General features: G+C 44.8%; 1 long non-coding RNA gene across 2 annotated transcripts; it reads left to right on the top strand.

Annotated features, from left to right (window-relative positions):
- Nucleotides 1-497: 497 nt before the first annotated feature.
- On the top strand, nt 498-7780 carry LOC129060121 (uncharacterized). 2 transcript variants are annotated; one of them, XR_008526545.2, is made up of 3 exons: nt 498-687; nt 2344-2559; nt 4836-5257. It is a non-coding gene; the product is annotated as an uncharacterized LOC129060121 (long non-coding RNA). The 2 variants fall into 2 exon arrangements; XR_008526544.2 differs by lacking the exon at nt 4836-5257 and adding an exon at nt 7132-7780 and having other exon boundaries at nt 514-687.
- Nucleotides 7781-8040: the final 260 nt, after the last annotated feature.

Here is an 8040-nt window from a genome sequence, read left to right as displayed (position 1 = left end):
GGAGAAACAAAGAAAAAAAGTCCTATAGATGACCCAAAAGAGAAAATAATTGTGTTTACAGCAACTGCAACATTAATCAGTGGAAACTTGCTTTTAGTTCTTTATTTTGGGTGCTATTATGTATCTTTTTTGTTTTTAATAAATGGTTCTAATGATTATATTCATCACTGTATTTATTGTTACCTTTCTCCTCCTTCGGAAGTAAATGAAATTACCTTTTCCTGAACTTTGATCTTCTTAAAAGCACAGAATTTTTCTAGGAGGTAGCTATTTATTTTAGGGGTAGAGTTGTCATATATTTAACAAAAATATTTGGCATACATTATACAAAGTCATCAACCTACTAGATTTTTTAAATGGCATTTCATTATTTGTTTCTTAGTCAAAAGTGCAAACACCAGAGTGCCTGATTCCAAGCCAGACCTACCTGACCATTCAATGTGGAGAGTCATCAAAGTCTCCCTTTCTTTGTGTCCTGAGGGTTCTAGAACCTTCATGCAAATAGGCCACCTAGTGGCTAGTTAAAATAGGTCATCTAGTGGTCACTCCAAAACCAAATGGTGAGTGGGTCTTTTCTGTCCGACTGTTGAAGAGGAGTGAGTGTTTCACCTGCCAGGCACATCGTAAGATAATGGGGAAGACTGAAGGAGGACATTGTTTGTAGGCATCTCTAAGGAATGTCCATAGGTGTGTCTTTGTTTCTTTTACTTGCCTTTATTTCACCAAGGATGTGAAGTGGCTAATACATATAAATTAAATGAAAATGTGGATAGAGATAAAAGTGAAAAGCAGAAAAGCATAGGTAGAACAGGAGACGAAGGCCGTGGGGAAAATATAGGAATAAATACGCAGACCATTGCACCAGCCGCTGGGCTCTAAGCTTCCTAGAGTGAAAGCAGGGGAAAAACACAGCAGTGCTGGTGACTTGCATCACTATGGGCCCAGTCATTCCTGACCAGGAGACATAGTAGGAATAGGGAGGAGACACACACAACTTCAGTCGGAATAGAATTTCTACGATAGATCTTCCTAGAGATGTAGTGAACAAAGGCTTCAAAATCAACTTTACAATAAGTGCAACTCTGGAGTCATCAGATGGTGTTTCTTTTTCTTTTTTCTTTTTTTTTTGAGCAGCAGCAAGATTTCTTATGAAGAGCAAAAGAACAAAGCTTTCACAGCGTGGAAGGGGACCCGAGTGGGTTGCCTGAGATGGTGTTTCTTATGACTCTTTTTTTTTTGGAAGACGGAATCTCACTCTGTTGCTGAGGCTGGAGTGCAGTGGCGCAATCCCAGCTCACTGCAACTTCCACCTCCTGGGTTCAAGCGATTCTACTGCCTCAGCCTCCCAAGTAGGTGGGATTACAGGTGCCCTCCACCACACCCAGCTAATTTTGTATTTTCAGTAGAGACCGGGTTTCACAATGTTACCCAACCTCAGATGATCCACCAGCCTTGGCCTCCCAAAGTGCTAGGATTTGGGATTACAGGCGTGAGCCACTGTGCCCAGACTTTTATTTTTATTTATTTATTTTTTTTGAGATGGAGTCTCGCTCTGTCACCCAGGCTGGAGTGCATTGGCATGATCTCGGCTCACTGCAACTTCTGTGATTTTCCTGCCTCAACTTCCCAGGTAGCTGGGATTACAAGAGTGCGCCACCATGTCTGGCTAATTTTTGTATTTTCAGTAGAGATGGGGTTTCACTATGTTGGCCAGGCTGGTCTCAAACTCCTGACCTCAGGTGATCCACCTGCCTCCACCTCCCAAAGTGCTGGGATTACAGGCGTGAGCCACTGCACCCAGCCTCTTATGACCCTTTTAAACATTTTTATTGGAATATAATTCACATATCATGAAATTCTCCCATTTAAAATGTATAATTCAGTGGCTTTTAGCATATTCACAGAATTGTGTAACCATTACCACAACCTAACTTTAGAACATTTTATCATCCCCAGGAAAAAGCATGTACCCATTAGCAGTCATTCCCTACTCCCTACTCCCTGAGCACCCACATTTCTGTCTCTATAGATTTGTTCATTCTGGAAATTTCATATAAATGGAATCATACCATATGTGGTCTTTTGTCACTGGCTTTCACTTAGCACAGTGTTTTCAATCCATGTTTTAGCATGTGTATACTTCATTTCTTTTTATTGCCAAATAATATTCTACCATATGGATTTATCTTATGTCTCTTTTAAAGTTATGCAGAGAATACACTTCTAGGGGGGTCGGGGTGGGTAGACTTTCTGGTAATCCAGCTGGGTCCCATGGAGTTAACAGAATATCTAAGAGATGAGATGTACAACAAATTCTTCAATTATGTTCCTAAACTTTTCCAGGGGAATATTTAATCAAAATTGAGTGGAGAGCAGCCCAAGTGTATGCTGACTAAAGGCTTGGACGAGCAAGACACATGCTTAGCCAGACTGAAGTTTGACTCACAAACGTCAAAAATTAACTGATCAGTTGAGATGAAGAAAGAACCTTTTGTGAAAATTAAGAACCCTAATGAAGATTTATACTTAGAAAGACAACCATTCCATCTGTGCATGAAGGTAGGTCATGCGAGCCCTGGCAGGTCGAGACAGGGATTTACTTAGAAAACTGTTCTGAGGACCAGGCGTGGTGGCTCACGCTTGTAATCCCAGCACTTTGGGAGGCTGAGGCAGGCGGATCACGAGGTCAGGAGTTCGAGACCAGTCTAACCAACATGGCGAAACCCTGTCTCTACTAAAAATACAAAAAATTAGCCAGGCGTGGTGGCGGGCACCTGTAGTCCCAGCTACTCGGGAGGCTGAAGCAGGAGAATCGCTTGAACCAGGAGGCGGAGGTTGCAGTGAGCCGAGATCATGCCACTGTGCTCCAGCCTGGCGACAGAGTGAAACTCATCTCAAAAAAAAAAAACACACAAAAGACAAAAACAAAAAACAAAACCAAAAAAAACCAACACACACACATACACACAAACTGTTCTGAGTCTTCCATGGCTTGTGAATGAAAAAGAAATTTGCACAGCTTAAAGCCCCGCTCAGATGACTTTGATCTTGAAGACTTTGAGAGCAGCAGTTAGCAGTAGCCTACCATTATCATAGAAAAACATTAACGCACCCATGAAAAGCTGGAATTTGAGAATGTAACTTCCAAATCAACCCACTAAAATGAATAGGTTGCAAATGAACCTCTCAGTGAATACATTATTTACTAGATGCAGACTAACTAAATCCGGGCAAATTACCTGCCAAAATAAGCTGAGAAAGCTATTCAAAGCAAAATGGGGCCAGCTCACTCCTGTAATCCTAGCACTTTGTGAGGCCGAGGCGGGTGGATCACAAGGTCAGGAGATCAAGACCATCCTGGCTAACATGGTAAAACCCTGTCTCTACTAAAAATACAAAAAATTAGCTGGGCTTGGTGGCAGGCACCTGTAGTCCCAGCTACTAGGGAGGCCGAGTCAGGAGAATCACTTGAACCCGGGAGGTGGAGGTTGCAATGTGCTGAGATCACACCACTGTACTCCAGCCTGGGCAACAGAGCAAGACTCCGTCTCAAAAAAAAAAGCAAAATGGGAATTTGGGGACCTTGTTTAGATTGTAATATAGTCAGGCCCTTTCTATGATCCTTCTTTAGATGGGTACTCCAGACTTTAGAGAAGAGACTGCTGTCTTCTCACCTTAACTCTTATCACAGAAGTCCTAACTATGAGTCATCCCTATGAGTTGCACTGATGATATAGGGTGATTTAGAAGAATAAGATAATTTGAGGATCTCTTAATTTCTTTTAAGGGCTTTATGTTATCCAAGGATCCTCGAATTTTCATACTGAGCACACAATAGATCTAATAATCATGGCTACTATTAGTAAGTACTTATGTGTGCTGTGTGGTGCTGTACCAGATTGTTTCACTTCATCTCCACAGTATCCCTATTCCTCCACTCATTCATTTCTTCCATTCAGCAAATATTAGGCACCCACGCTGTGTCAGGCCTGGGCTAGCACTGGGAATAACATGAACAACAAAATTGGCCAGGTTGCCACTCTCATGGGGCTTACAGTGGCAGGACAGGAGGGTGGAAGACAAACATCAAACAAACTAACACACACGTCATTTCCAACTGTGACAAACACGGTGAAAGAAAAGCGCAAGGTGCTGTCACAGAGTAGGATAATGAGAGTAATGCAGACCTGGGGAGGAGGGCAAGCCCTTCTGGGGAGACGACACTTAGGCTGAGACCTGGAGGTTGAATGGGGCTTTGCATGCGCTGATTCTGCCTGGGGAGAAAAGCATCATAGGCTGTATTTGAAATTGAAACAGGTCCAATTTTCCAACAAGCTGGATGCCCATAGAACTGAAGCTTGAGAAACTTACATTTGCACAACAAGACACACCTGCTGCCTGTTGACCAACTCTTCCTTACTACTCCCTAATTCCTGTTTTCCTACAAGTAGCTACAATGAGAGGCTAGACCCCCCGCTCCCCCAACCCATTCAACCACCTCCTACCTGTTAATCAACTCCTCCTCCTTGCCCTGCCTGTTTTTCTTCCTGGCTGTCTAAACCCCTGACGTTAGTTGGGAGGGAGGGATGGATTTGAGGTTTGGCTCTGGATTCTATAGCTGGTATCATCCATAATATATTAGAGCCTTCTTCCCTGGCAATACTTTTTGTCTCAGTATTAGCTTTCTGTGCAGTAAGCAAGGGGACCTAGACTGAACCCCTGGTGTTCAGTGACAAACTCACACATGAAATATATTTTTAGATGATTAGAAAGGGATAATAATGACCACTCTATGCACCTGTGCTAAGCATTTTTTTTTTTTTTTTTTTTTAAAGAGACAGGATACCCCTCTGTAGCCCAGGCTGGAGTGCAGTGGTACAATCATAGTTCATCGCAGCCTGCTCCAACTCCTGGACTCAAGAGATCCTCCCACCTCAGCATCCCAAGTAGCTAGGACTACAGGCGTGCACCACCACACCCATCTAATTTTTAAAATTTTTTGTGGAGATGGAGGTCTCATTGTGTTGCCCCAGCTGGTCTCAAACTCCCTGGCTCAAGCAATCCCCCTGCCTCGGCCTTCCAAAGTGAGCCACTGCACCGGGCTATCATAAGCATCTGCCATACACCATCTCACCAAACACGAAAACGGCAAGGTTGACATTAATACTACTGGCACTACTTTCACAACCACAGACTTGGATGTGAAGAAATGTCCCTTCATAATTTCTCCACAATTAAAAATAACTCCATTTCCCAGGTCGTGAGGTCGAAAATATTCAGTCCTACCAATTCAGAACTCAGTTTCTCAGGAGTCCCTTCCTCCGACGCTTCCCCGTCTCCCTGGAGGTGATGGCAGCCCCCTGGGGAGGGCGGATGGTTCCTGCTCCTGCTACAGGGAAGGAGCACCCGGTTCTCTGGCTTCCTCTGCTGGCTTCTGTGAAATCTGTTTCTTGCTGGTCCTCACAGTCATGCATTGCCTCCTTGCTGAGATCCTACGTCCTGGCGTGGGCTCCTGCTCGCGTGGCGCTCGCCTCCTGCATCGTTGGTCCCCCAGAGCTGATATGGTCCCCTTGGGGCGAGCTAGTTCTGCGCCCTGAGAGCCACACCTCACTTTTCTCACGCTCTGTCTCGAGGCCCCCCGCCCCAGGTGACTTGCCAGCTACTGTCAGCTGGGTTCAGTCAGTGGGATGCCCTGCGGGGAGGTGGGGGCAGGAGGAATGGGGGAGCCAGCTGATGTCATCCATTCTCACCGTCTTTTGGCTTCTCAGGCAGCCCCTGCAGGACCTCCACAGCCCCCGCAGCACCCTCCTCCCTCCCAGCCCTCCCAAGGGGCCATGGGGATTTCGGTTGTTACTAAGCCCTGGGGCCCCTCTCGTTCCCTGTGCAGCCTTTTGTCTCTTCCATCGTCTGTAGAACTGAAACAGCGCATCCAGTTCCCTACAGTGGATTGTTTTCCTAATGCGAAGCTGCCTGATAGAAAGTCGCAGAACACTTAGCAGCTCCTGCCCTCTGCGCACCCCCTGGCCACGCCTCGCCGTTCCTGTTTGTTGTGGGGTCTCACTCCCTGGGAAGCCCCCAGTAGCCTTTCTGCTCCGGGGTCCCTCCAGGCTTCTTTTCTACAGCTCCTTGGAGACCCTGGGCCTTCCAGCCCTGGCCTCCCACCAGCGCGGCTGCTTGAGCACGTATCTATTCTTGGATGGAAAATGGCCCCTTTATCATTGTGCATTTTTCTATCCATGATTTCCCTCACAAACTGGGCAGCATCCAGGAGGCTCTGCTGGGGATACGCCATGCCAAGTTTTCAGAATTGTGAAAAACATGAAGTAAAACCTCTCTCAAGAGTCAGCTTTGCAAATCAAAAGCACTCTGGCTTTCATACAGTTGCCTCTGTTCTGTCTTCCAAAATCCTACATAGATTAAGCTCAGAAGCCAAGAATTTGACTTTTTGGTAGGCTATATAGCCTACCATCCCCCTGGGACAGTTAATATTTCTGATTATGGTGGATAAAGAGCTGTGATAGGAGGAGCAGGAACCTCAGCTTTAAAATCTCCAAAATGCATCCTGTTACCTTATTATTGTCATTTTACAAATAAAGAAATAGAGAAAAGCTTTTCTTCTCTTGCCAACTGACTACTGGCAAATCAACAACAATTTTCTTTAATGTTTGAGCAAACTGTATCCCAATTCCTGTCTTGATAAAGACAGTTGGGCATTCAAGAAAATTCCTGGCCAATGGCAATGAAATTGAGAAGAAAACAGACCACCCAGGGCCTTCTCAGATACAAATCTCATGTATTAGCGTTATGTGAAGATCCACTGATATATTCCTTCTCTCATGTGCTGTTTACTGTAGGCTCCCCCTACCCCATCTGGGCAGCCAGGCAGGAGAGTGGCCATGGGATAATAAAACGGATTATTCCATATTGAAGGCCTTTTTGGACAATTGTTTTATGGTGGCCTTGAAATGTACTTTCTCATTTAGACGTGGTGAGCAATGGGTGAACCAGAGAAACAAAGAAATCAGTTATTGGCTTTTAAGCTAAAAATAAAACAGGAAATATTTGCAAGTCTGTCCTATTCAACAAAACTGCTTTCCCTCCTCCTCTCCTCCGGGCCTCTTGGCTTCTCAGGCAGCACCTGCAGCAACTTCACTTCAGGTGGAGGAAAAAGGATCCAGGAAAGAGGAAAACTTGGGTTTTCGTCTGTTGCTGGATCCCTGGCGTTGGGCAGGGAAGGAGTGAGAATGAAGATAGGTGCCTCCAGGCCTCGGAATAACGATGGGAACCAGTTTAAAGCGGAGGTGAGAGACTGAAGTGTGAACTGGTAAGTGAACAAAAACAACAAAGAGAATGCTAGAGGGAAATTGCAAAGCTACATATAGACTGATTAGTGTCCTATAGGACAATAAAACCACAGGTTTTGGGGTTATCCTCTCCTATGAGCAAGAACTGTTTTCGTTGTTATTGGACAACAATTATTTGCATCTTATCAGTTTTCAAAAAGTGAACACCTAACTTTACAGGATTGTAAAATGTTTGGCCTCTAATTGGTAGAAACTAATAAGCCAATCAAAGTTACATTGGCTTAAAATAAAACGACTCCAGGTGAGCTTGTTAGTATGACAATGAAAGTCATGTGAGTTGGGCGCAGCGGCTCACACCTGCAATCCTAGCACTTTGGGAAGCTGAAGTGCGAGGATTGCTTGAGGCCAGGAGTTTGAGTCCAGGGGTTCAAGGACAGCCTGGGCAACATAGACCTCATCTCTACACACACACACACACACAAAAAAAAAAAACCTAAAAAATTAGATGGGCATTGTAGCGTGCATCTGTGGTCCCAGCTACTGGGGAGGCTGAGATGGGAGGATTGCTTGAGCCCAAGAGTTTGAGGCTGCAGTGAGTTACAGTTGTGCCCCACTGCATTTCAGCCCGGGTAACAAGGCAAGAACCTGTCTCCAAAAAAAAAAAAAAAAAAAAAAGTCATGTGGCTTGTTTTTGCCTGACATCCACATTTTGGATAATTTTTTTCTTAATAGATTC

This window comes from Pongo abelii, chromosome 5 (genome assembly GCF_028885655.2).
Source record: "Pongo abelii isolate AG06213 chromosome 5, NHGRI_mPonAbe1-v2.0_pri, whole genome shotgun sequence".
NCBI lineage: Eukaryota > Metazoa > Chordata > Mammalia > Primates > Hominidae > Pongo > Pongo abelii.
This window is presented reverse-complemented; position numbering and strand designations above follow the sequence as displayed.